Consider the following 25,735-nt stretch of genomic DNA (forward strand, 5'->3'; position numbering starts at 1 on the left):
CCGTGTTTTTCCTCTTCCTCTCTCCCGACATCTGTCGTGTCCCTGAGCACACTGACCAGCAATCACACCTCTAACGTTGCCTTTATCAGCTTCTCACTCGAGTGTGAAATCCCCCGGGCCCGGCAAGTCTGAAGGGAAAAAACTTAACTCATCTAAGCAGTCTCTATGCACTTAACATTCTCCCCTGACTCCGGACGAATTCCCTCTGTGAGCCGGGGCTCGCTTCAGCAGCCTTAGTCTGAGGAGAGAATGGCACCGAACGAGTCTTTTTGTCACCTCATGGGTTCTCGCTCCCCGGGCAGTGCCCGCTGCGCTCAGGTTCCCCGCGCCCCTGGCACCGGCCGCAGCAGCCCGAGCCCAAGCCGGGCTCTGCCTCCCCGCTGCCTCGGGAGCGCCCCGCGCACGTCCTGCCGCACCTGACCCGCTTTCCCAGGCCTGTGCGAAGGGCAGCCCGCAGGGCGGGTGGCGGCCGCGCTGGCAGCCGGCGCTGTGCGCCCGTCCCGTTTGGGGAGCAGCCCCGGGGTGACATTCCCTGCGGGCCCGGGGAGGGGGGACATTCCCTCTGAGCCTTAGGGGGGACGGGCATTCCCTCCGAGCGGGCGGGGCCGCTCCCGGCACCGGGCACGGCGGGGGCGCGCTCCCGGCGGGGGCAGGCAGGGGATGCCGTGCGCGTGCGCCCTTCGCCCACGGCGGGGCGCGTGCGCGCGTGTGTGCGTGTGGGTGCAGCCGCTCGCGGAGCGGCGGGGCGGTCGGGAGGCTTGCGCGATGACGTCACGACGGCGCGCGCAGGACGTAACCCCGGCGTGACGCACAGCCCGGCGAGCCCGTGAGTTTCCCGTTACGATTTAGTTTTTTGTATCGCGCCCCCGCCGCCCCCGCCCGGCCGCGGAGTGAAGGGGGAGAGCGGGAGGCGCAGGGCCCCGCGGGCCGGGGGACGCGGCCCGGGGCCGAGCGGAGCCCACCCGATCCGGGCCGGGCCGGGCCGGCCGCCCGCCCTAGCGGCGGGTGGCGGCGCGGGCGGCTCTGCCCCATCCTGCCGCATCGGGAACATGGCGGCCGCCTCCGACCTGGTGCGGCACCGCGGCTCGGCCGCAGCCGCCCGCGCCGCGGTAAGTGGCCGGGCCGGGGCGGCGGTGGCGTGGCGGAGGCCGAGTGGCCGCGGCAGGCGCTGCCCTCCCCGGCCCTTCCTTCTCCAGCCCGCCTTGTGGCCTCTCTCCGTCCCGACAAGCGCCCCTCGCCATCTCCCCTAGCCGACGAGCGGCGTTCCCGGTGCCCCGGCCGGGCGGGACACAAAGGGCTGTGTCGAGGAGGGTTTTGTTCGGTCACATGAAGCGGCGCAGCCAGTGAGCGCGGAGCGGGGAGGGGGAGCGGGGCCGCCGCCATTGCCAGGCGCGGAGGAGCTGGGCAGCCCGGGGCCGCCGCTCGGGGCCTGGGGCCTGGGGCCGGCGGCAGCGGGAGCCAGGTAATGCCCCGCGGGCGGGGCCGGCCGGCCGGGACAGCGCCGTCGCTCGAGGGTGGCCGGGGTCACTCTGGGGGCCCGCAGGCGTCCGTGCCCTGACGCCGCCCGCCCCGGCGGGTCCCGCAGGGCCGCTTGTGCTCCGCCGCGCGTCTCCCGGTGCGGGTCCCGCCCGCGCTGTCCCCCTCTGCTGGCGGCCCGGGAAAGGTTGCCCTGCCGTCCTGGGACGGGGGGAGCGTGCGCTCCTCCCCTTCGCTCCCTTCCCTTCTTGGCGTGGAGCGGGCAGGCTCTGAAACGCCCGGTGTCGGTACAAAGGGCTGGCGAGTTCCCGGCCCGCCGCCGTGTGCCCTCCGGGAGCGGGGGTAGAGCTCCCGGCGCAGAGATGGTTTATAACAGCGAGGGAAAAGTTACCAGTTCAGGTACCAAAGCCGTGTGTTCGGGCTCCCAACAGCTTCAGGAGCTGGTGGTTTCTCTGACAAAGTTTGTTTTACTAGTTTGTAATGATGAGCATCGTCTTGACAAATGGAACGGGTGTGAAATGTGGAAAGTTTTATTTCTTCTTATGGCTTATGTGTAACCTTCAGCCTTTTGGCAGTACCTCTGTCGTGGTAGTGTGGTCTGTAAACTGACAAGTCAAATGGTCGTGGAAAACAGGTATGATACATCAAAATAGGCTTCCATCAGTGCTGTACAGCTCTAGCCCTTTTAGCAAAACCTCATTTGCAGTGGTATTCTGATTCCTGCCTCCCTTTCCAGCGCATAATTTAATTATGAAGATTGTGTCATGGAACTTTACTTTCAAACGCATATGAAGAATGAATGTGCACCAGATTTTAGAGTGAGAAGACATTTCATCTTGTACAGAGTAATGAATTAACATATTAATTACTTGACAGGGTTTTTAATACAAGTTGCAACATAAGTTTTGATTCAAAACATCAAACAAATTTTAAAGAGAAGATTCTTCATAGTGGACAGCAAAGTGCTTCATAGTTTTGGTAACTTCATGTGATTCTTCTGTGTAGAATTCTTTACTGTCTGACTTGTGCAAGGTTGGTGATTTGAGGACAGAATAAGTTGACTGATTAGACAATGCAGGATAAATCTGGGGAAGCTTTTAGTGGGTCACTTAGGTGCAGAGAAAATGCAGCAATTTTCTTATTGGAGAGGAGTTTAAGCAGGGTGCATCAAAGAGCAGTGCAGTGTGACAATCCTGTTACACTGACTTGGAGTCAGAGCTGATGTTGCAAACCTGCTTAATGTAACTGCAGAGGAATATGGTGCAGAGTTATACAAGAAATACAGTGAGAATTGAAATTAATAATCTTCATAATATCTTCTTGGAATAGTTTCTTCTGATGTCTAATATTCATTCCTACAGATTTAATTATTAATAAAAAGACCTATCCAAGGAAGAGAAATTTTGTACAGGAAAACACCCATAATGTCACTAAAGAGACTTGACTTGTCTTTTTATACATTTTTTTCTTCTGTTCAGTCTGCATGATTTTTTTTTAAATTTAAAAAAAGGCTCTGAGCAAATATCACTGTAAAAAAAAAACCCAAAACCTACCAAACAACCGAGGTGTACTACTCTGACTTTTTTTTTTTTTTTTAGCCCAATGTCTCATTTTTGCTTAGTAGCACTAGGAGGAGTATGCCTAGGAAAGTATGAAAGTTCTTAATGCAAAAAGGTAGTTGAACTCTCAACAGGTGACCTGGCTAGTGGGAGAAAAAGGCACTGACCACTTGGGGCATCTTTGTGAGGTTATTTAATGCAGAAAAGGTTGACTGAAGTAGGAGCATCAGCAACTGAATAAACATTATATTAAACAAGAATGGCATTGCCTTTGATTTTAACTGAGTTTCATATGGACACTGAAGTCAAGGGTTATTAATGGAGTTTTTTGAGCAGTTTGTGCTTAAGCTTGCAAGTATTAGCACAGCCTACCTGTGTGTATACTTTTTAAATTCATGCCTTTTCAAGTCATTTATGGAGTAAATGGAACTAAAAAATGAATAAAATTCTCAATAGTAATAAAGCACACACAAGTTCACACACAGTTATTAGTTTCAAACCCCTTCAGGTTTTTAAAAACTCTGAGAACTTAAAACTGGAGAAAGTACAGAATGGTAATGTCACTTGCTCAGCAGCTTCACCTGAAGTTGGTTTGAATTAAAGGTTTTTGAACAGCTGCTGATTCACTGTCCTCATATTTTTTACATTTTCAAGCAACTTTTTATCTTTAGCAAAGTCCAAGTGATGTGGCTATCGGGGGCTGCCTTAAGATACTTGTTTTATGCCCTTATTCTTTTAGTACCAAATGCATTGCTCCAGTGTTAGTTACTACAAGACACATTCAATTAGTTTCCTTTGTGCTCTGGATTGCAGAGCATTTTGTGTTATGTATTCAGAGATTGGGAAAATGACAATAAAATTAAACAATGTTGCACTCATTTAAATTGATTTTGAGACTGAGTAAACTTGGCATAACCTCCAAAACCGGATTTGTTCAGATGCAAATAATGTCCACCCTGCTTCAGAGTGTAAAGAAATCCCTGGGGAAATGAATCAAAACCAGTTTGTCTTCTCTGAAAATGTATTTGTTTGTCTTCTTGAGCACTCTGCCTATAAGCCAAATCTATAATCTGATTTTTGTTAATTAACGTTTTTCCTTGCTGCAGTTTTACCAATGTAGATGTAAATTTCATATTGGTACTGCATAAAGAGCTTAAGTTACCTGTGGAAATTGTTGTTGTTGGTCACTCTGGCTGATACTGTCAGAATGAGTTAAAGGATTTCCTAAGTTTATAGTATCATGAAAAAGTATTCTTTTTATGCCTAATAAAAAAAAAAAATCCCAAAAAACCCAGACAGCTCACGTAAGTGTTAATGCCTGTATACATTGTGTCCCTTAGGTCAATAATAAGAACCTTTTGTGCAAGCAGTGATAGTAGCCCACATTGTTCACAGAATTGTAGAAAAGCTCTTGGATTGCAAGGATGTGAAACGGCCGTGTAAGACCAGATGCAAATACTGTGCACCTCTGTAGTGCAGTGATCCTATGGAATGTAATTTGATGCTCAAATCACAGTTTACCATCAAGAAAGAGCATGTAATGAGTTTGCATAAACTTCTGATATGCATTGTTTTCAAGATTTGAAAAAGCACAACAGGCTCTGTTACTTACCTAGTCTGCAGTTCAGTGTCATGTAGTGAATATTTCATCTTGGTACAAAGTCTACCCAGAATCTATAGGATTTACTGGTAGAGGAAGAGGAGAGCAAGCTTTTTAAAATCAAATATATTGTATAATAATTTCATAAAAAATCATTTACTTTAAATCCAGTTGTGCTGCCTTCCTGTCACTGTTCAGCTGTACTCAGCAGCTGTTAGGTTCACAAAAGCCAGGCCCTTCCATTGCCAGTGAGGTTAAATGGGGGAAAACAGTGGCTTAACAGTGTTTGTGTGTTCTGGTTGCACTAAATGTTAGCTGACATAACAGTTCTGGGCAAACCTGGGGTTGCAGAGGACTCTCACTCCAGGAGAAGTAATTGTAATGCTCTTGGAATGGGAACTGATGGTTCATACTAAATCCAGATACTGGAAATGGAATTCTGTAGCTGATCTTTATTGATTGATAATTGAGTGCTTTGTCTTACAAATAATTAACTAGTTTAAGGATGATGGGCTGTTTAGTAATTCAGTGTTTCTTGAAACTTAATCCAGTTTATGTGAAGTTCGTGCTTAAATCAGAATAAAGGTCAGATGGCTGGGTTTAGGAATATTTCTGGCCCCTTGTTAGTGTGTTGTAACTTTTCAGCGTGCTGAACGTTATGAGTTAGATACTTACCATACTTAATTGGATTTTTTTTTCTTCCTAAAGGGACACTGTTTTAGAAGTGTACAGGCATTTGAATGCCTGTATTTTTTGCTTGCCTTAAATGGCTACTTGATAACATTCATTTTTACAAAGCAGTAGAACAGGAGAGGGTGCATTTTGGGAAACAGGATGGGAGGAATTACAGGTGCCTTATTGATTGGTCCAATTGTAGCTGAAGTCATGAATCGAGATCATTGTGCCTTCCCTGTTCTCTGGACCAACTGTTAGCACCCATTTGTAAAAATACTTTTCACAGCAAAGTATCTCTTGTGTCATTTACAGGCTTTCACCTGATGCATCCATTTTTAGTTTGAGTGAAAGACAAGGAATTCCTTAGGAAATGTAATCATTGACATGTAGTAATGAGTCCCTTCTGCTTGCTTTTTCACAGAATAATATTTTGGTACATTGATGCATTGGATTGTGCTTTATCCCATCTACTTTCCCAGTTTGGCTCTTTGGTAGGACAGGGCTGAGTTTTCCAGAAAAGGCATACAGCAGGAGGTCAGGTGACTGCTTTTGGAAAACCGATCCTTTTCTGCCTGCTGGTAAAGTGTGGCAGCTCTGAAGCTGCTCCTGGCTGCTGCTGGCCTGGCTGCAGTCAGTGGGTGATGGGTGCTGGTTTTGGTTTAGGGTTTTCATTGGTTTGGTTGGGCTGTTCAGGCTGATGGTTTGGGTTTTTTTCTATTTGAGCTTCAGTTTTTATTTTCTGGAGTGGTTGTCCTCTGTATGTTTCTGCTGTTTGCTTCTGCTTCTACTCAGCTCTCCTAGGAGCACTATGTGATGTAATTTTTGATGCTTACTTTTGGAAGGCCCTTAATGTTTGTTGTATAATGTTTGTTGCTGATACCCTTCTTCATCTTCAAATGTGCCCATATACAACAGTTTTGTGACTGCTGAGTTTCAGGAACTGTCTCTGATACTAACTTAGTTTTCTGTATTTATCCTTTTCAGTCAGAAGAGTTTGGAAATCTATAGAATTTGTATCCTAAAATTAGGCTCACAACAACCAAAACAGTGGCTGCAGGTTGTTGTATTTATTATTGTGTTTATTCTTATGTAGGTCATTGTATTTGTGCATATAAGAATATTGTGTATTCTTATGAATGTTCTTAGGAGCCTTCACCAAAACCACCAGATTCTGTGTTCTCCCAGTGATACCTGGTAGGGAGGGCAGAGGAGGGGAGTGTTTTTCCAACAGCTGTATTTTTGTTGTTGCTACCCAGTCAGCTTGGTATTAGAAACAATATTTTCAACAGAGGACAGGCTCTACCTGCAGAGTTCCAATATAAATAACTTTTTTCCTTCACACAGAAGTGCTGGGTTTTTTGTTTTAATACCATAGCTGTGAGTGTATCCTCTGTGAGAAATTCTTTATTGTGTGTGCTATCACAGGGAGTGGGAAGTGGCAGTTCTGCAGCTGGCTCCTCACAGTTCTCTCCCACACTGAAGTGAGTACTCTGCCCTCTTTGCTTCCTTTTTCATAGCATGCTTCTTGACTTACTGAAATCACCTGATCTTTTGTGTTCTTGGGCAAAACTTTGAGAATCTGTGGCATGTAATGAAAATAACTGCACTATGTATGAATTGTAGTGAATATTATTATTCTGAAATTACTTTTAAACAGTTTCTCATCTTGTAGAAAGTTGAAAACAAAATGGCACTTAGAACTCCCTAATCAGGTAGTTATTAACAAAACAAATATATTAGGTTGTGACAGTTTTTTTGCTGGGGTAAAAGGGAGAAAATAAATTGGGGAGACATGTGATGGTGAATTAACCTAGATAAGCCACAGTGAAAAAATTGGAAGGGTTGGAGCAATTACAGAATGAGAGGGAGTAGAACTTGAATGTCTGCAATGCAAGTTGAGCTGAAATGCTGCAGAAACAGAGGTAGAAAGGTTGCTCGTGTGTTACATAAACCAATAGTAGGTACTGTACATGGTCTTTCTAGGTCTTTGTTTTGGGGAAAGGATTGAATATTTGTTTTATTTAACTTGTTTTCTTACAGAAGTGGTTTAGGATAGTGATTGGCTTTTCCTGTGTCCTTTGGAAGCCTTGACTGTGTTGGACAGTAGTGACTCAGGTGATGAAAAGTAGTTGATTTGTTGGTGAGCTGCTTTAGCAGCGATTCTTAGAGACCTTTCCTTTTGTTGGTGTTTTGGAATAAGAACATCACTAGTGGTCTGTGCCATGTCCCTCTAAATGCCAGGCCCTTGTTCCCAGGCTTTGGAGGTGGTGAGGATCCTTGCTGAGGATGTTCAGTGTGATTCACTGCTGTCCATGTGGCTGAAAGAGCTGGTGAATGAGAGAAATTGTTTCTTTCCTGGCATGTGTAAGATTTGGAGAGGAGGAAGAACGCTTGTCCTGAAAAAAATTGTTCTCCAGGTATCTCTCTCTACTACAGTGGTAAGAGTGCTATTGCTTTTCAATGTTTTACCAGCAGTAATGAGCACTAAAAGGTATAATGTACTTTTGCACAAAGGAGAGTGCAAAAAATAGAAGTTATGCTTGGGAGAAGCCATTCAGGTTCCTATATAACTGAAATGTCACAGTATTTCTAAAAATACTGTACAGGTACTATGATAATTCATTTTTAGAAATGTCTTTTAGACACTAAAAACAACTTTGGAATTTGCCTTCCATTTTTTTAGTCCAGTGAAGTGTTACCAGAGGTGTGCAGTGATGGTGACTTGTCTAGTAAGGAGTTATGTCAAGAACAATAAGCAGTTGTGTTTCTTTGTTTGTATATCTTTACAGATATTTATCAATATTTGTATATAGACAAACAAAAGTTGCAATATTGTGGTTTGGAACATCATACAAAGTTCTAAGTGAAGGCAGTATTTAGGATAATGTGCTGACATGCAGTAAAACTGAAGGCATCCAGGTTCTGTAGTCTTTTCAGAAGTTCAGCTATGTCCATAAGGAAATCAGATGAATTGATAGTTTTGCATAAGAAGTACTGCAACATCACAGCAGGACCTTCCTTCATGTCATTTGGATGAGTTGGTTTTTGATTTTTGGTTGTTTTGGTTTTTTTTTCTTGTGGAGCCATTTAAAGAAAAGTAGGTTTGTTCGACTTCTGCAAGGGATTGCTTTGATCTTTAGGATGCTGGGTGCTGTTTTAAATAAAGTTCTATTTAATATATTTCTAGTAACTTGGCTTTAGGTCCATCTAGTAAGCTGCTCCTGAAGCGTGCTGATGCATACTGTTTTCAAAGGATGTAAATATAAAGGAGGGAGGATTAATTAGAGATCACCAGGGTTGTGGTTTCCATGATCTTCTTTGATCAAAGTTTTCTTCCAACTTAGTGATACTAATACTAGGAGCTAGGGTGCTTTTGTCCAAAGAAATATCTCTGTGATTTCACTTTTGTTATGACAGACAGTTTTACCTTAACTTTCCTTCCATTTTTTTAAAGTAATTTTCCAGAATGCCATTTTCAGCAGGAAAGAGTGCTCTGGTTTTTACCTGCTTGAGGCTGTTCTTTTTCTTCATGTTTTCTGCCACTGTAGATTCATTAGCATTTCTTCCTGTCCTTAAAGGAGATTTTAGCATTCAGAAATAAAAACCAAACCTGTATGATGTTAAATCAGCAGCTATTTGAAAGAATGCAAAACTGTTAAAGTTACCAGTACTTTTCCACAGGACAATCCTATTAGTATAAAAAACCCACCTCACTTCTCAGCCCTCCCCCCTGCACAGAAAACCCTGACCAGAAAATAACCAAAAAACATCCACCCCAAAACCCTCTTGGCTTTTTAAGACCAAAGTACAAATCTGAGTGCTTTGTGGCTGCCTATACCTCATTAAAAAATCAAGGATACAAATATCTTTGTTTTCTTCTAAATATTGTAAATTCCAAAGAGTTTTCTGGTTCAGGGAAGAGCTTTGGTTAGGACATTCTGAAGGCTTAATTTTGGAGAAGTTGACCTGTTCTGTAGCTTCCTTTGTTTTCTGTTTTATTTGTTCTTGGAATTTCTTTAGTTTTGTGAATCTGAGGATAAAGACAGGTTATTTCTTAAATTTTTAACAATCCCTTATGTATTTCAGTACTTTTATCAGAGTTCTGCAGTGTCATTCATGGCTCTTGTTTTCTCTGAAGCTGTTTAAAGTTAAGTAGGTATTAAGTAAGTTCTGAACTTTTTTATCAGAATTGCTTTAATTTAGTGTGCTTCCATATGTTGTCTTTGAACTTGAGGAAAAGTTACTCTTGTTTCTTTTGTCCATTTAAACCAGATTTCGTATTCATACACATTCTCTCAGCATTTAAGTATTGGTTATATTTTCTTCAGTGTTTCAGTGGAAAACAAACAGGAGGTCTTGAAATGTGACTTGTATGCTTACGAAACTCCTGGTGATGATGAAACATAGGAGCTCTGGGGCCAGGCAGTAGGGAAGTAGTCAGCTGTGCTTAGGGCCCAAAAGAAGGCACAGAACCTCTGTTGATGTACAACACTAAGCTTTTGGGACATATTACTCATTGGGAAATGATGAAGCCTTTAAACAAGGTATTCAGAGGTTTTTTATTTTAACTGTGAATGTCCAAGACAATGGCAAAGTTTCCTTTATCTTTGGTGCTGACTTCGGTTTTTTTTAAGAAGCTTTGTTATTACTGCAAATAATATAAGCTGTTTACTTGCTAGAAGAAAATATTTCTGTCTTGGAGTTATGTCATTTTTAGAGTGGGAAACATACAGGTTTCTTTGCTTCAATTTAAAAACCATGTCTATATTCTGAAACAGAGTAGTGATGTGAATGATTTGTGCCATTTATACTTTTGGATTTTATGCAGTCTTAGCCCATGCAGATCCAGTTTTTGGTGCCATCCTAGTAATCCACTGTAAAGCATAAGAAATAGGCTTAGAGTATCTGTCTTGTCTCTCCTGTTTCTCGAGCTACTTTTGGAAGTTTGTTTGGGAAACCTGTTCTGGTTAGGAAAACTGACAAATCAAGGACAGCCAATGGGCTGGATATGCACAGGTGAGGATAACTGGTGTGGCATGCTGGAAATACCAAGTTTTTCCATTTGCCTTCATGTATTTGGAAGAACTAATTAAAATAGCAAAAGAATCAAAGATTTTAAACTTTTCCCTGAAACAAAAGGAATTGAATAAGTCCACAAGCATTGAAAGGGTTCAATGCTGAGAAGAAAAATATTAATTAAACCCTGATCTTGAAGTGAAGCCTGCATAGAACTGCTGCATCTTCTTGCAATCTTGCATGGAGACTCCATAGATGTGTATTAAACAGTTTAGAAAGTAGACCTCGAGGTACTGCATAACTTGAGTCCTTGGGGTAATCTTGAAAACACCTGCTTCATAGCAAAATGCTTTTTGTGGAATAATTTTGTAGCAAAGGCTGTAACTTTAGTAAACTCTGTGACATTTCACTACAGGAAGCACTCCTGTATGATGAGTATATTAGTAATAAAGCTTGTGGACCCTGTCCAGTTGAACACAGGGACCATGAATAGGAGCTTACTAAAGAGATGTGGATGCTGTGTCAAACCTGAACTGTGGTTGTGGTGCTGGTGCTGTGTGACTGTCTCGATTGAGTGTTTATGACAGTTGTCACAAACTACATTTCAAAGAGGGATGTGGAAGCATTTGTCCCAGTTTGCTTGCCAGGTCTGGTAGAATAACCTCAGTTGTAAATGACTGTTGTTCCTATTCCAAAAACACTAATGCAGCTATCTGACATGAAGGTGTAAAATAAAACACAACTGGCTCAATTATGTTGCATTGCTACAGCTTATCTAAGGTAGGAAATAGTTTTTACCTATTTATGTAGGCCACAGACAATGCTGGAAACTTAGAGTGTTACCAAACCAAAAATGAACACTGAGCAGCTCAGTGAGGAATGGGTTTTTTATGTTTTCAATGGCTATTAAGGTGTTGAGAACATATTATAACTTTCCTTCTTCACCAAAACCATTCCTGTGTTACCAAAAAGCAGGCTCCAGGCAAATGAAGGGAAGTCCTTATGTTACTGGCTAAGTATATGTGGCTCCCCAAAGTGCTCTTTCATAGATTGTAAAGATTATAGCTTATATATCAACCCAATTAGGAAGCATTTTGTAGTTTCACTTCAAATCTGATAAGCAGTGGCTGAATCCTGTTGTATGAAATATGTGTGTATTTTATTTGGAAAAAGATTTTGCTAGAAGAATGGCGGTGCTGAAATTTATTTTTGTAGGTGATTGGTTTGGAATTTGCATTTTTTAGGAATTGTTTTATATGGTTATTTTCTTCATCTTGGAACATTCATTGTAGTCACAGCTTAGTCCTCTGATAAGGAAGAAGGCTGTTTGAGAGTTAGCAGTGCTGTTTACAGGGAGTGATACTCCAGAGTGCCTGCTCTGTCCTCTGCTGGAAGGTACTGTCATAGGGATATCAGAATAAAATCTCTGCTGCACCAATTCAGAGTTCACCATAAGCCTTCCTTCATTTTAGTGTAAGCCCTTAATGAGATATTTCTTAGCACTTAATGAGCAAAGCTTTTTGAATACTTATGGAAAGTGTGCATGAAATCTCTAGGAAATTTTTGTTAGATTTTACATTTTCATGGGCATGGAAAATTGACTTCCTCTGAGGCTAGGAACAGAAGATTCCCTTTCCTGCTATGGTCAGGAAATGTCAGAAATGCTGTTTAGACAGACAACGGCAGGCATTAGAGCTCGTGATCCCAGCATAGCTGCCCTTTCAACTGGAACAAACTTGTGAGGAACTGAATTTGGGCTTAGGATCCTGTTTTGTAGGGGGTACTTATGTGCTAATACCAGCTCACTATTTCCTGCCATAGCTGTTACAAATGTTTATGTAATTTACTTTCTGTTCTCTACTGCTTTTTTTCAAACTGTCATGATAGCAAGAAGAGGAGGTGTCTTGTTTTTTTTTTTAAAGGAAAGAGGAAAATAGTAATTTATCACTAATTTTGAGCTGTAGGATTTTAGGCTCAACCTTTTTTCGGAATCTGCATTGCAGTCTTAATTCAAGAAAGTGTTTCCAGTTTTGTCATTTTTAAGACTTTAGAAACACAGAGAAGACTTGGAAATGGATGTGTACACTAGTCTGCCTTACAACGTAGAAAATTCAGAGCTATTCAGAGTAGGTCTATGAAGAAATTGTTTTTGGCCCCAGCCCCGGCTGTGGTGTGGTTATCTGTGATCTGCGGTGGCTGCAGTGGAGCGGTGACCGAGGCGCTGCCTGCGGCTTGGTGCTCCTGTGCTGGGCTCTGTTCTCAGCGCCTGCGGTGACAGTCATGGACTACAGCGCAGCCCTCCCCTTAAAGTATCCTTCAGTAGCAAACTGGGCAGTCTCCTAAAGGTGGGGTTTGGGTCGTTCGGGGTTTTTGCAGAGGGAACTGCCATGCTGTCACATTTCCCTTGGTGTAAACTGCAGTTGAGTGGGGTGCAGCGCTATTGAATGCTGCTGGGTGAGTACCCCGCACTGGAGGTGCCCGCAGGGAGGCAGTGAGAGTGCAGCCAGGGCAGACCGCAGAGCGGTTTGCTGCCTCTGGGGTTGTACTGAGCTTGCAGGGAGGACTGTTGGCTTTGAGACACTGCTAAAGCTGGAGAGAAAATGGCTACCAGAAATTATTGTTGCTACTGTAAGAACATGGCGTGATTATTAATGTGCTGCTTTAACTGCTGTTAGAAATGTTGTGTGAGATACTGCCTTGAAGTAAAAATGTCATTAAAGGGAGCAGATATTTTAATCCAATTAGATATAATGGATATCATCAGGCATTCTTGTTTTAGAATGCCAGTCTGCTTAGTGGAGAAACTAATTTCTAGTAAATATCTTTTAAAACCTCATTACTGCCTTTTCTACACTAAAAAATTGCTTAACGGTTTTAAATTTTAATAATAAACATAATGTCCTTATAAAACAACTTGCCGGAAAAAAAACAGTAACAAGATACTATTTCACAAAATATGTTGTATATGGTAACATAATTCTGGCTTTCTAAAATTAAGCCCTGAGTGTTTTTTCAGCATTTGCAAAGCTTTTTTTTTTTTTAATATTTTTTATATTTTGAGTTTGAAATAAATATGCCCAACCTAAATTCTGTTTGAAGGTTTATAAATAAGGTTCAAGATACATAAATAAGAGTCAGATTATAGACTGGAATCTACTTGGGAAATGGTATTGTACTTTGTTTGATAAGGACATCGGTGTATGCATTGTGTCATAAACTTCTTGCAGGTTTTTGATTAATAGGTTGCAGTTACATTGAGGGATTTCAGAGTTATTTCATACATTACATCAGGAAAGGGATATGTCAAGTTCAGTGAATGTGTGAATGATAATTTCTGTCTCTATCAAGATTCCACAGTTGGCAGATTGAGGACAGGTATGGTCAGGCAGTAAAATGTGTCTGCTCTTCTTCAAAGTCCCATATGTGTTAAGTGTTTTATACCTAGAGAAGATACCATTTTTCTGTACTTTTTTCATTTTTGGGGCTTTGGTTCTCTCTCAGACTTCTTTGACTGAAAAGGCACTGGGTTGATTCAGAAAGAGGTGTGGTTGATAAACTGTTTACAGTAATGTGTGCCAAATATGTGTAAGAGAAATCTTGGAAGTTGTAGAAAAATGAGTAGTATGTGAAGACAGATGTTTGAACTGTAGAATAGTATTGCTTAGTGGTACACTAAAGAGGATGCACTAATTTGATGGACACAGTCTTAGTTTAAACTTTTTTTTTACTTTTATGCTTAACTTTAATAAAAACTTCACGTTTTTGTTAAAATTCTGAGTTCTGGAGAAAGGAGAGGACAAGACTACAAATGTGTAACATCACTGTGCAAACAAACCTTGAAATATAAGAGGTTGCCTCAGATGTTTCTAAAAGCTTGCTTTTTTGTTTATGACACAAAATGCATGTTTTTTACTTAAAGCTATTGGTTCCTTTGAAAGCACTTCAGTGATCAAGCTTTCCTGGTTTGCATTTTCAGTTACTTTTCAGCTGAGAAATGGGAGATGCAAACTGGGACTAAAAGTTATTAAGGAACCATAATCCAATTTCTTATGAGGTAGGGAGGATTTTGTGTAAATATCTACTGGAATGCTTTTTTGCAGTGCTTACAGTCATAGGTTATGTCGCTGTATTTTTAGGTGCTCTGTGTAGAGCTTACATGATGATGCATGGTGAAGGAATATATATATATGTGTGTGTGTATATGAGTATATATGTATATATATATATGTATATTACTGGGCACAGAGTGATTGTATAACTGGAAGGGTAGAGGCAGTTCCTGTACAGGTAACGTATTGACGAGATTTTGCTGCCAGCAAAATGAACAGAGATGAGTTCAGAGACAAGGATGATGCCAAGGATGTGTACAGTGCCATTAGTAGTTTGGAGTGGAATGGAGAGGTGATGTCATTCTGGGCTTTAGGCTTTCCCCATTTAAGAAAAGCTGTTATATTTAAGGTGTATAAGTGCAGTAAATGAAGAGCTAGTTCATGTGGTCAAAATGAATAGGCTGAAGGGTAACTGAAAATATATGGATGTTTATTATGCAAGTGGTAAATTGATCCGTAGCTTAAATGGGCAGAGAAATTATAAAGATGGTGAATTATTTCCCTGTAGTTTATTGCTTATGGTAAATCTCATTGTGAAGAATGCCATTCAGTTTAGTAGGGTATTGATGGACTGTAAACTTTTTAATATCTGTGGTACTTAGAATGTTGCACCCATCTTAGCTGAGGGGAGAAACTGCATTGGTAAGTAACCTTCAGAAACAGCATGGTAGTATTTTCTCATAAGGTCTTGAAATTCTAAGTGTTTTCATGACTCACATCTTCAAACTGATGCTTGAGTTTAGTGCTTTTATGATGCTTTCATTTGTGCGTTCATTGTTACATATTTGCTTACTGGATAATGTATGCCCAAAGTAGATAGCTCTCAAATTGTTTGTTTCCCCTTGATTCTCTGTAGACATCTTTGCATCTTTATTGTGTGTCTGTTGTGTACATCTTTGAGTGTTTGCATCTGCTCTCTTTACTGATAGGGGGGAAAAATAACCTTTTCAGCCAGTATGTTTTGGTAGTCCAAACTCCTTCTTGCCAGAATACTTTCTGCTGTGATGACTTTTCAATTTTTTTAAATTTATGGTATGCCCATTTTTGAAATAATAATTAAATCACTTATTAGACCTAATTGATGATATAAACAGAGGTTCCTTTTTTCCCATTCAAGCTACTCTGTGAGACTACTTTTTTTCCTACTGTGATATTCCTATTAATGTTGCATTCAAGTACTTGTAATGTTGTTTGGACTGAAAGAGCTTCCCAGTCTGAGGTATGATCAGTTGTGTTCATTTCCTATGCTGTCACACATTCCCTTGAAGTGCTTCACTGTCCCATATGGAGTGTTGTCAAGAAGCAAAACTTTCTTCAAGTAGAAAAATGAGAGATTTCAACATTTCCACGTGAAAGCCCTACCACAGCTTTGGGAACTGTGCGTGTGGCTTTTACTGTGATGAACAGACAAAGGAAGAACTGTAACTTCTTTGAACTACTTTTCAGATAACTCTCAAAATCTAGCAGGAGATTCAAAATGCAAGAGGCAGTCTTCTCTCTTGCAGTTTCTTGCTTGCTTTTGTTCACTCACTGCAGATTCCTTGAAGTCAGGAGCATCTCCAGTAAAGACTTAATATTTTGTCTCTTCACATTATAAAGTGTTAAGCTTTTGCTTAATTTGGCTTCTGGCTAATTCAGACTCTGGTATAGTGCCTGTTCTTAAGTATTGCTCTTCATTAACTGTTTTAAGAAGAGTGATTGTTATTTTTTCTGTACAAATTTAATTTTGGTAAATGGGATTGTGGCATATATAATTCAGTTGGTTAAACTACAGTTGGAATAGCATAGATTGAGAGGTTCTACAAATTCTCGAAAGGGATTAATTTTGTGGTTTTAGAAAACCTCATGTTTAAATTCAAATGATTATTTAGTCTACACTGGCTGTTAGTTCTAGGTATTTGTGGGTACAGAATGTAGATTGTTTTTATACTTTTTAAATAGAAATCAAAGACAATCAAAGCTCCTTCTGCAGATAGAAAGCAGGAAACTACATTTTTGTACATACAAGGTCATTGCTGACTACTTGTTTGGAAAATGGCAGTATAGGCTTGTATTTAAAGAGCTTTTCAGCTGTAGGACTCCCATCAGCTGAGGTTTTGCCTTTCAGTCATCTTCTGAAATTACTTTATCCCTGATACTGCATGTACAATTCTGGCAGGAACTTCTGGCTTTCTTGTAATAGCCTTTTCTTAGTAATCTCTGCTTTCTGCTGGCTGGTTTTCCCTGCATTGATATTTAGGATTCTTAGATTTTTCTAAGAGTATAGACTTTTTTCCAGAGCTGCAACAGATATTAGAATGAAATTTGTTCCACAGCCCACACTCTGCATTTGAATTTAATGCTGGGATGATCATACCCTAGTAAATGTAGCTGCCACTCTGAACTAATTATCAAATTTTCTAAGCCATGAAGTCAAGTCTACAATTGCAAGCCTTTTGCTATGTTATGTCAAGCTGGTGGAATTGACTGTTTAGCCACAGTTTATATCAACAGTAGTTTGTGTAGTGTAATTATTCTACTCTTTGTTTCTTCCTCTTTATTTCTTCCCGCACAGGCGTAATCAGCTATAGGGGCAAAACTGGTTTTGTGTTAAACAGCAACACACAGCAAAACAAAACCTGTTGAATAAACCACCTAAGAGGCTTCCATATGAGTTACACTCCTAGCTGCAGTCATCCCAGGAGAAGGTTGTAGTTAAAGGTGATGGTGTCTTTTCCCAGATGGATGTGGCAATGTCAGTTACAATGCAGATCTGTTACGAAATAAGGGCTGCATAGTAAACAAATGGGTCAAAACTCCTGTTATGATTAAGACAAACTTTACTTAGTTATTGTACACCTTTGCATTCTAGTATTTTGTAAACTTTTTCCTCAGAGAGGGAGGGGATGTGCTGTTAGGAGATATTTTATTATAGCAAGAGTTTTCAGTCCATCTTTTTTTGGTGATTATCACTGGGGGTGCATTTGTGATCTCTCATTTCTACCATTTCGGTTTTCTTCCACTTCCTGTTCACTGCCCATATCAGAGCAGGAAGCTGCTTATCAGAAGCCTGACCATTTTACAGCAGCTCTTTTTCCTTGCTGTGGTCCCCCTTCTCATTCTGAATATCAGGGCCTTCAGGTGAATGCTCTCTAACTACATTTCTTACTCAGTTCTGTCACACTTTTCATGCCCTCTTCTATTACGGGGTATGGGAGAGTGACTTTCATTCCCACTTCCTTTCCTGATAATGAGAATTAAGACAGGCAAATTGAAGCAAAAGCATTTATGATGTTGAAATCTTTGCCTTTCCTTAAGGAAATTTTTGGAGAACTACCTTTCTCAAATCTGCTGGTAAAGAATGTCAGGTGCTCAGTTATTTCAAATGTCATCACCCTTGAAATTAATAGTAGGTGTTAGAGTTTGTAGTGGAGTGAGAGAAATCTTATTTGACTGCAGAAAGACCTTTGAGAGGAGATGTGAGTGCTGGTTACTGTAGGTGGGTGGCTTTAAACAGTCTCATGCTGTCAGTAGTTTGGGCTGAGATCTGGTGTCCTGTGGATTGTGTTGCCTTCACAAAGATGTTTGCATGACACTGCAAGTACCATCTCGCATTGGGTGGAGCTTTGTGCATCAGAGGCTTGGAAATCCCAAAAAGGGGAGTTAATTCTCCAGGGCCCTTTGAAGTTTTTGATGCAGGGCTACAGTGACCATCCCTTTGGTCCTTCAGCAGTTTACTTGCTGGTGATCTCTTTGTGAAACTTGTCACCTTTTCTTCAGCTGAACGATATCCAAATTATGATGGCCCATCTTCTCTTTTTCCTTCCCTTTCCCTCTGTGGCAGGTGTAGAATAACCCCAGATTTATTCCCAGTGTGGTTTGTGAGCTCCCTGTGATCCAAAGAATACCGAAATGCAAGAGTACTTGCATTTGAGTTTTCTGCCAAGTGCACCTTCAGTGAGTATAAGAGTATCCTCTAGATAGATTGTTCACATAAAATACCCTGTGCTAAGTCAATTGATTGATCCAGAGTAAAGTGTTCCTATTGAAGGGCTCTTACAGACTAGTGGGTGGTGTGACACTGCGCTGCTGTATCACCCCAGTGATCTGCAGTTGTCTGGGCTCACTCCTTTGACTGAAAGATTCTGTCTGCACTTGCCATGAGATCTGTGTTGAGAACAGTTATTACTAATGTTTCATTCATTGCAAAGTTTAGAAGATGTAGGTGTTGAGGCCATTTTGCATGGGGGCAGAGTCATTGTAGTTCTTAATTAAAGAAGTGTTAGACTGGGGTTGTCGCTCCCCAGCACAGGCTTACTGAGATGTCTGGTTTAGTGCTCATCATAATGTTTGATCATGTAAAGCCATGACCATTGACTGTTTTCCTCATTTTTTGAAAGGTGTTTTGGCTCTTCATATATGGAGGCTGTTATTTTTGTGGGAATATAACTATAGCTTTACATTTACTTTCTGTAACACACAGTGGAGCTACAGTGCTGTTTGAAAGTAACACACTTTACTTCTCTAGGTGAATGAATATTGCTTTAAAATCTGACCAAAGAATTGTATTTTTTTCTGTAATAAATCTTATTTGAGAAATGAGTATGTATATTGAGTAACATTCATGCATAAAGCTACAGTTTAATGTGATAGTTGGGACACAATCCTGGGGCTAGGAAGAGGAGCTCAAATACTTATCTTCTGTTGCTTTATATTTTCCAGTCAGGCTTTTTTGAAAGGTCTGTCTTCCCTTACTCTCTGTCTTTGTAATTTAGGTGAGAGGCTTTGAGAGAGTTGCAGATTGATTGGGGAACTCTGAATCAAAAAGCTGTGTGTGAATAAAATAAGGACAGTGTGTGACAGTAGTTACTTCATTTAGAGTCAGTTCTGGTGATGCCCTAAACATTCAGTCTAGGTAAGAACAACCTACCCTTTCTGTAAAGCTCTGTGCTGGTAGTTGTGTCTTCATTAGTAGACCCAGTTCTGTAGAGATACCATACCCAAATCCATTCTTGCTTTTGTGCAGCTTCAGTTGCTTTTGGAATCTCTTCAAAATTTCTGAATAGGAAGTGAAAAATGACCTTGTATAGTTAGTTCTAAAGATACATGAGCAAAACAAGTTCATCTGACATTGATCAGCTTTCATGCAGACAAATAAATGATAATTTTTAAGTGGGCCAGCTAACCTTAGAATCACAAACACAGCTTTGCCTTAGAAAAGGTGAGAAATTAGAAAGGCCCAGGCTTCAAGTCCTCCAGTACTTAATCTCAGATATGTTGATCATTTTTGCTAAAAAGATTTTTTTAAAGCATTCATTTGTAACAATTTCCTTTCTATGCATCATTCCTTATTCAAGGACCTTGAGATAGCTGACTTTGAAGGCACTATCAGCAAATGCAGAGCTTTTCTTCCCATTCAACTTCCTTTTCCCCTGTTCTGTCCACTTAATTTAATAGCAAGTGTATATTTGATACAACTTCCTGGTAGATTTTTAAAATTAAAATGCCAGTAGCTATGTTATTTGGAAATTACACGTTTGAGAGAAGACCATTGGAATGTTGCTACTTTTACCCTGAGATAGAACAGATAGAATACATTTATGGCTGGGGATGTTTTTACCTCCCTGCTTTGCCTGTCTTGTCTCATAGCCTAGGACACAAGCAGAAAACAATGACAGTTGTACAGTAAGTTCTTGTTTTATTTTGCAGGTTTGTTTTAATGTGGAAGTGGATCCTACAGCATAATGTAAATCAAACAAGCAAAGGTGAGTAGGAGTTTTGTGTTGGTGGGTTTTTTCCCCAAAAATGCCATTTGCATATACTGCTAAGCCTGCAGAAAAGTGGTCAGTGAAAATTCTCTTGAAATTTGTATCTTGATTAATATAATGTATGTGTATGTACTGTAATGGTGCAGTTTTACTTCTACAAAACTGAAAGAGGAAGAAAAGACATTTCCCCCATTGTTTAATATTATGATGATAATAATGTTTTTCTTCCATTAATTGTTATAGTTAAAAAGCTATCAAGGTGTTCTGCTAGCCGTTGAGACAAAATTATGAGCACTTTAAATAATTTGTTCTTGACATACTATCCTCCTGGTTTCAAAGTACTGAAAGTGTACTTTGCACTGTAAAAGCAGCCTGTTAAACTTGCACTTAATGTATTAATAGATAACTGCGTGGGAAATTTGACCAGCTATCAGAATAGCATTTCAAGTTTCAAACAATGAAATTGTGTTGGAATTTTGTCCTCTCTTCCTGTCTTTAGGAACCCATTTGCAAGCTATTTGAAAGACAAAGTTTATGGAGATTTACTCCTGGTAGAACTTAAGTGTTCATTTGCAATTGCAAAGTGTCCATCTAGGAAAAATTTCTTGTAACTAGCATTTTCCTCCTCCCCCCCACCCCCTTTCTCTGTTATTTTGAGAAAAAGAATTAAGAAGCTTATCTTTTTCTCTCCCATTTACTTGCTACTCCAGGAATAATTAGAACTATAAAATTAATCTTGTCTCCATATAATTATGTGAAACATGTAACAATGAACTCTAATCCGTTTTAACTTGAGTCTTTCAAGAGAATCTTTAGGTAAGGCCCCACAGGTCAGTAAGTTCTCTCCTTTGGAGACATGGCATGATGGACTCAGCTGCAGAGACCTCTGTAACAAACCAAAGCTGTCTCCTCAAGTTTCCTGCTTGCTGTTTGACTTATGTGCCATCTCAGAATGCAGCTGCTTGCAGTGACTTGATATTTTGAAGAGGTGAGAGGGAGATCCCATTTGCTTAAATGAATTTGTTCCTCAATTCCAAGCTCCAATTATTATAGACTTAATATTGCCTTGAAATTGTAGTATGTACATATTAAAATGGACATAAACGGCTTTGTTCATATCTTCTGTTCCACTAAGACTTCTTCAGAGCTGTTGCTGTCAACTTTAAAATACTGATTATAGAAGAGTGCTTTGTGGGGAATTTAAAATAACTCTTCTATTGAGTGCTGATCTTTTGTATAATGTATAACTGATTCAGGACTTTGATTATGAATTGTCTTCTGAACTATGAACAATTAAAAATAAGCTCTGCCACTGTGTTGTGTATATACTTACGTGTAGAAGATGTTTACTGCCTTAGCCTGACTTTGCTGGTTTCTGAAATGTGCTGCTTTGAGAAAACAAATGAATATAACTCTGCAAAAGGAAATACTTCATCTAAGGATGAGTGTAAAACAAGAATTATGGCTAGAAAAGAGACTTGAATTGATAGTAAAATTCAATAAAGTTCAGTTCAGTAAACTGTTCCTTGTGCCTTCTAATGCTTTCAGTACTTAAAGCTTGCCATTTGTGCTCTGTTTCTTTTTAATTTGCGTGGTTATGTAATTGCTCATTCAAATACAAAAAAACTACTTTAAAAGTGTGATGTATAAATAACTGATTGTGTGTTTTAAGCATGAAGTCCTCTGAATGAAACTCTGAAGACCTTTCATCTTAATGGTGCTTATCTGTGTTTGGTAGGGAAAAGCTGGTCTCTGAGAACACCTGTAGGATTGCATTCACAGCAAGAGTGCAGAAAAATGTGTACAAGAATAAGTGGAAACAGTGTAATGATGTTTGATCAGTATTGCTATTGCTTGGAAGAGATCTTGAGGTTCCCAGAGTTCAGTAAAAATGACAACTGAATAGTCTGTAAGTCAGTGAAATTATTGTGCTTTATTAGGGAGCAGAACACAACCCAGATCCAGTTCTGTGAATTTGGGTGTACCACAGCTGCATTGCATTGCAATGGGTATTGCTTCTTCTAGTCAGGTGATTGAAAAAAACACATAGAGTAGAAGAGCTGAAAAAGGTTCAGAGAGGGGCAGCAGGGATGACTGAAAGAGTTTTAAAATGTCTTGTGTTAGCAGAGCATTGCTCATAATTTGGCAGCTGCAGGAACGTTTTTCAGTCTGTATGTTATGCACGTGGGGAATAACTGGATTTGCAAATCCAAATTTCACCACCACTTGGTGGCAGTACCTGGCTTCAAAAGGACTTGTTTCTGATCAGATAAGGTGGCTGATCCCGTAAAACTGTAGGTTAATGAGGAGTAGATTAGTTTTTACATTTCTGAAAGTTAGTTATGTGTTTTAGAAATGAAAATACTTTTTATTTAACCCACTGGAAGGATTTGCATTTGTATGTCTCTATGGAAAATCTAGCTATCATGTCTAATACACAATTTAAGAGTATTGCTTGTGTTAATAGTATTCTCAGAAGATGTATTTAATGTTCCCCAGTTGAATTATTTTAGCATTTACTTCTAGCATTTTGTTTCAGCTGAGTAGTTTAGTTGAAATAATTTTAGAACATAAAATTTGCTTCATGGTGGAATTCTTTATAGTGCTGCATTCTGCAGTTTAATAGAGAACTGTCAAAGCTTTTTTGCCTTATGAAACGTTCTCTACATTTTTACTTTTTTATTTATTCATGTAAATTTTAGGAAAAGATTCCCCAGTGGATTTTTCTGTCAACAAAGCTAGTAAAAGTTTGTGCCCTTACCCATAGTCGCCTCGTGACTGTGCTGATTCACTGGTGTTTGGGTCCCCAGCCTTTTAAACTGGATAGTGAAATGGTTGATGAAGTGTGAATGGAGGAACTTGGGAGAATGGAAGAAGGCTGCAATTATTTAAATTGGCTTTGCTTCAAAGAAAATTCCAATGTAATTCCAATGCATAACCCAGTAATTTGACAGTATATGGTGCCACGTTGAAAATACTTCCTCTTCTCTGCAAGCCAAAATTTGCAGTGCTCAGCAGGTTCTTTAATTTTAGTATAATGCCCCATGTAAGGACTGTAGTGGTGATCTTGAAGTCTGGAAGAGTGCAGATACTTTCCTGCACATGGTGTCTTTGTGAAATGTCTCACTTGGTGTGACTGGAGAGGAGCAATGCTGGTGGCAGCGGGTTCTGTAGGGAGGAAATACTTTTATTGTATTGCCTGAAGAGCCAACACTGAGAAGCCACTCTTGAGGTGTGACACATCAGGAAGGTATTTAAATATATGGTGGTGAAGAAGAAGGATTCTTCCTGTGTAAAATCTAAAATCGTAGAAATGCAACTAGAAAATGAGGTGGGACTTGGAAAATGCGTGTTTATAAATTTGAGTGTGATTATAGCACTCTACTTAGTAATAATGTTATTTTATTTAGTGAGAGAACTCTGGGAAACAGGATCCCTTGGAAGAGAGGTAGAAGGGAGAAGAGCATTAAATTATATATATTAAATTTGCTGTCAATATATTCTACATAACTAGGGATAGAGAGGACATGCTTTTACCGTATCCCTAATAATTTCTGTGTAATTTTCTCCAGCTGTCAGAATGATAAATTCAAAGTTGGTAGTTGGAAACCATTTTTAAAATACTTTCATACCTATATTGAAGTTAAGAAGAGAAATAGTGTGTGTTTTCACAGAACAATAATTTTGTATTTTTAATACTTCTTTGTCTTTATTAGAATCCTGCTAGTCATTACCATGTATGTCTGCATTTAGGACAGTTCAAACTATGTTGCATTATTAAAAATCCAAACTAGAGAGCTGCAGGAACATGAAGACAAGTACCTGGCTGTCCTCTGTGAACAGGGCTGTGGTATTCTGGGCAGGAGTTACAAAGCCTGTGGAGTTGCCAGGCAGTGGGTGACTGTTCTTAAGTTAATAGATTCAACATCTTGGTTTTGTGTTCTGGCTAGTCATCTTTTAGAAATACCTAGTTCATTTTCACCTGCCCATTAAACTGTCTTAAACTGCTGCATGAGCAGTTAAAACCAGAGGAGTATTTTCTATAGTGATACACGTGGTTCTTGTCACACTTAAATTGTACTGTCATTTATTATTATTGATTTCAGTATTGAATTTTATCATGATGCCCCCCATTGTGACAAACTGGTTATTTCCCCAAGCAAATCAATACTAGAGGAGTAAGATTAAGAGTGGTTGGTGGCAATAATGGAATTCTCTTTTGTGATTTCTAATTGTATGATGGTTATTCTTAAGTTTTGTTCAGTTTTCTTTCACAGGAGATGTTAATATATCATTCTTAGATGTTTTAGACCAGAAATCACTTTTCTGAAATTTTGACATTTTAAAGGAATATTTTGTTTCCTTACTGTTCCTGACAGAGAGCTTTTGAAGACATTGTTGCATTAGGAACTAGGCTTAAGGAAAACAACTTACTGAAAAAGTGTGCTTTGGGTTTGATCTTCCCATTTATAATCTTACTGAAAAGATAAGCTGCTTTTGTCATGACTGCTCTATAACTGAGAATTTTTCTGTGATCACCTTTTTCCACAGATGTTTGACAACTCAGTGAACTTTCTAACAGTATTATAAAAGGTTATACTGTGGATGGCATAACTTTGTATTTATTTAGGTATACTACAAATGTTGTATTGGTAATATTTCGTACTGCTTTAAATTTTTTTTTGTATGGCAGTCTAGTTAGCTATGGGAGTTTTCCAGTGTTCATATTGTTATGTGAACAGCTGTGGATTTGAATTGTATTGAATAGAACTAGTTTTGAATGGAACTCTTCATGTTGTAGTTAGATTAATAACTGTGGACTGTGTGTAGAGTAGGTGGGGAGGGCAGTACTCATGGTGTTAGGCATATTAAACAAGCTGTCTCTTCACTGCAGAAGTTTGAAAAAATGCAGAAGTGTTCATTTGTAGATTTCAAAGCTAAGTAAGGTGATCTACAAATAATGTTTCAGCTATGCAGAAAGAAATGTGTTTTCAACAACTTAATTTGCAAACACAAATAGAAGCTGAGGGAAGGCAAGGTGAGTCACTGACTCACCTCTAGTTGTCAGGCTTTGTTTGTGGTTTTATTTCCATCTGGAGGGTGGAGTGCGATAGCTTTAAAAAAAAAATAAACTGGAAAACAAGTAATAGGTATTCTTCTAATTATCTGAGTATCATGATTTTATTGATTTGGGCCATTAATATTGCTAGATAATACCCAAAGCTCCAGAGGCATAAACTGTGCATTACTGTATGGAGGAGGCAAAAATATTGTGCAGCTGAATTCTAAGGTTGTTCTTTTTTTCTCAAGATGTGGCTGGTTTGTACTGGTACAGTACCAGTTCCTCTATTACTCTGTACAAACCTTCGTTTTCCAGAGGTTCTTAAACCTTCCTCTTTTGGCAGAAGTTCTGTGTTTGATGTTTGCCATGAGTAAGGTTTTAAAGCATAGACTGATGGTGCAAAATGGAAGGAGATGCTTTTTTAGTCCTGTACCATGATGTACTTAACTCTCTCTGGTCTTCTGTTTGTTGCCTAAAAATCTGTGACTTTG

General features: G+C 39.9%; 1 protein-coding gene across 5 annotated transcripts in view; it reads left to right on the plus strand.

Annotated features, from left to right (window-relative positions):
- Positions 1–791: 791 nt before the first annotated feature.
- The window catches only part of ZNF644 (zinc finger protein 644), a 46,101-nt gene continuing 21,157 nt past the window's right edge, over positions 792–25,735 (plus strand). For 3 of the 5 annotated variants that reach the window (XM_058808574.1, XM_058808576.1, XM_058808578.1), the window contains exons 1-2: positions 959–1,109; positions 20,124–20,179. The gene's annotated coding sequence lies outside the window, so the exon portion shown is untranslated. Of the gene's footprint in view, positions 827–958; positions 1,110–20,123; positions 20,180–25,735 lie in introns of those variants that run through there. The other 2 variants (XM_058808575.1, XM_058808577.1) reach the window with 2 other exon arrangements.

This window comes from Ammospiza caudacuta, chromosome 7, assembly GCF_027887145.1.
Source record: "Ammospiza caudacuta isolate bAmmCau1 chromosome 7, bAmmCau1.pri, whole genome shotgun sequence".
Lineage (NCBI taxonomy): Eukaryota > Metazoa > Chordata > Aves > Passeriformes > Passerellidae > Ammospiza > Ammospiza caudacuta.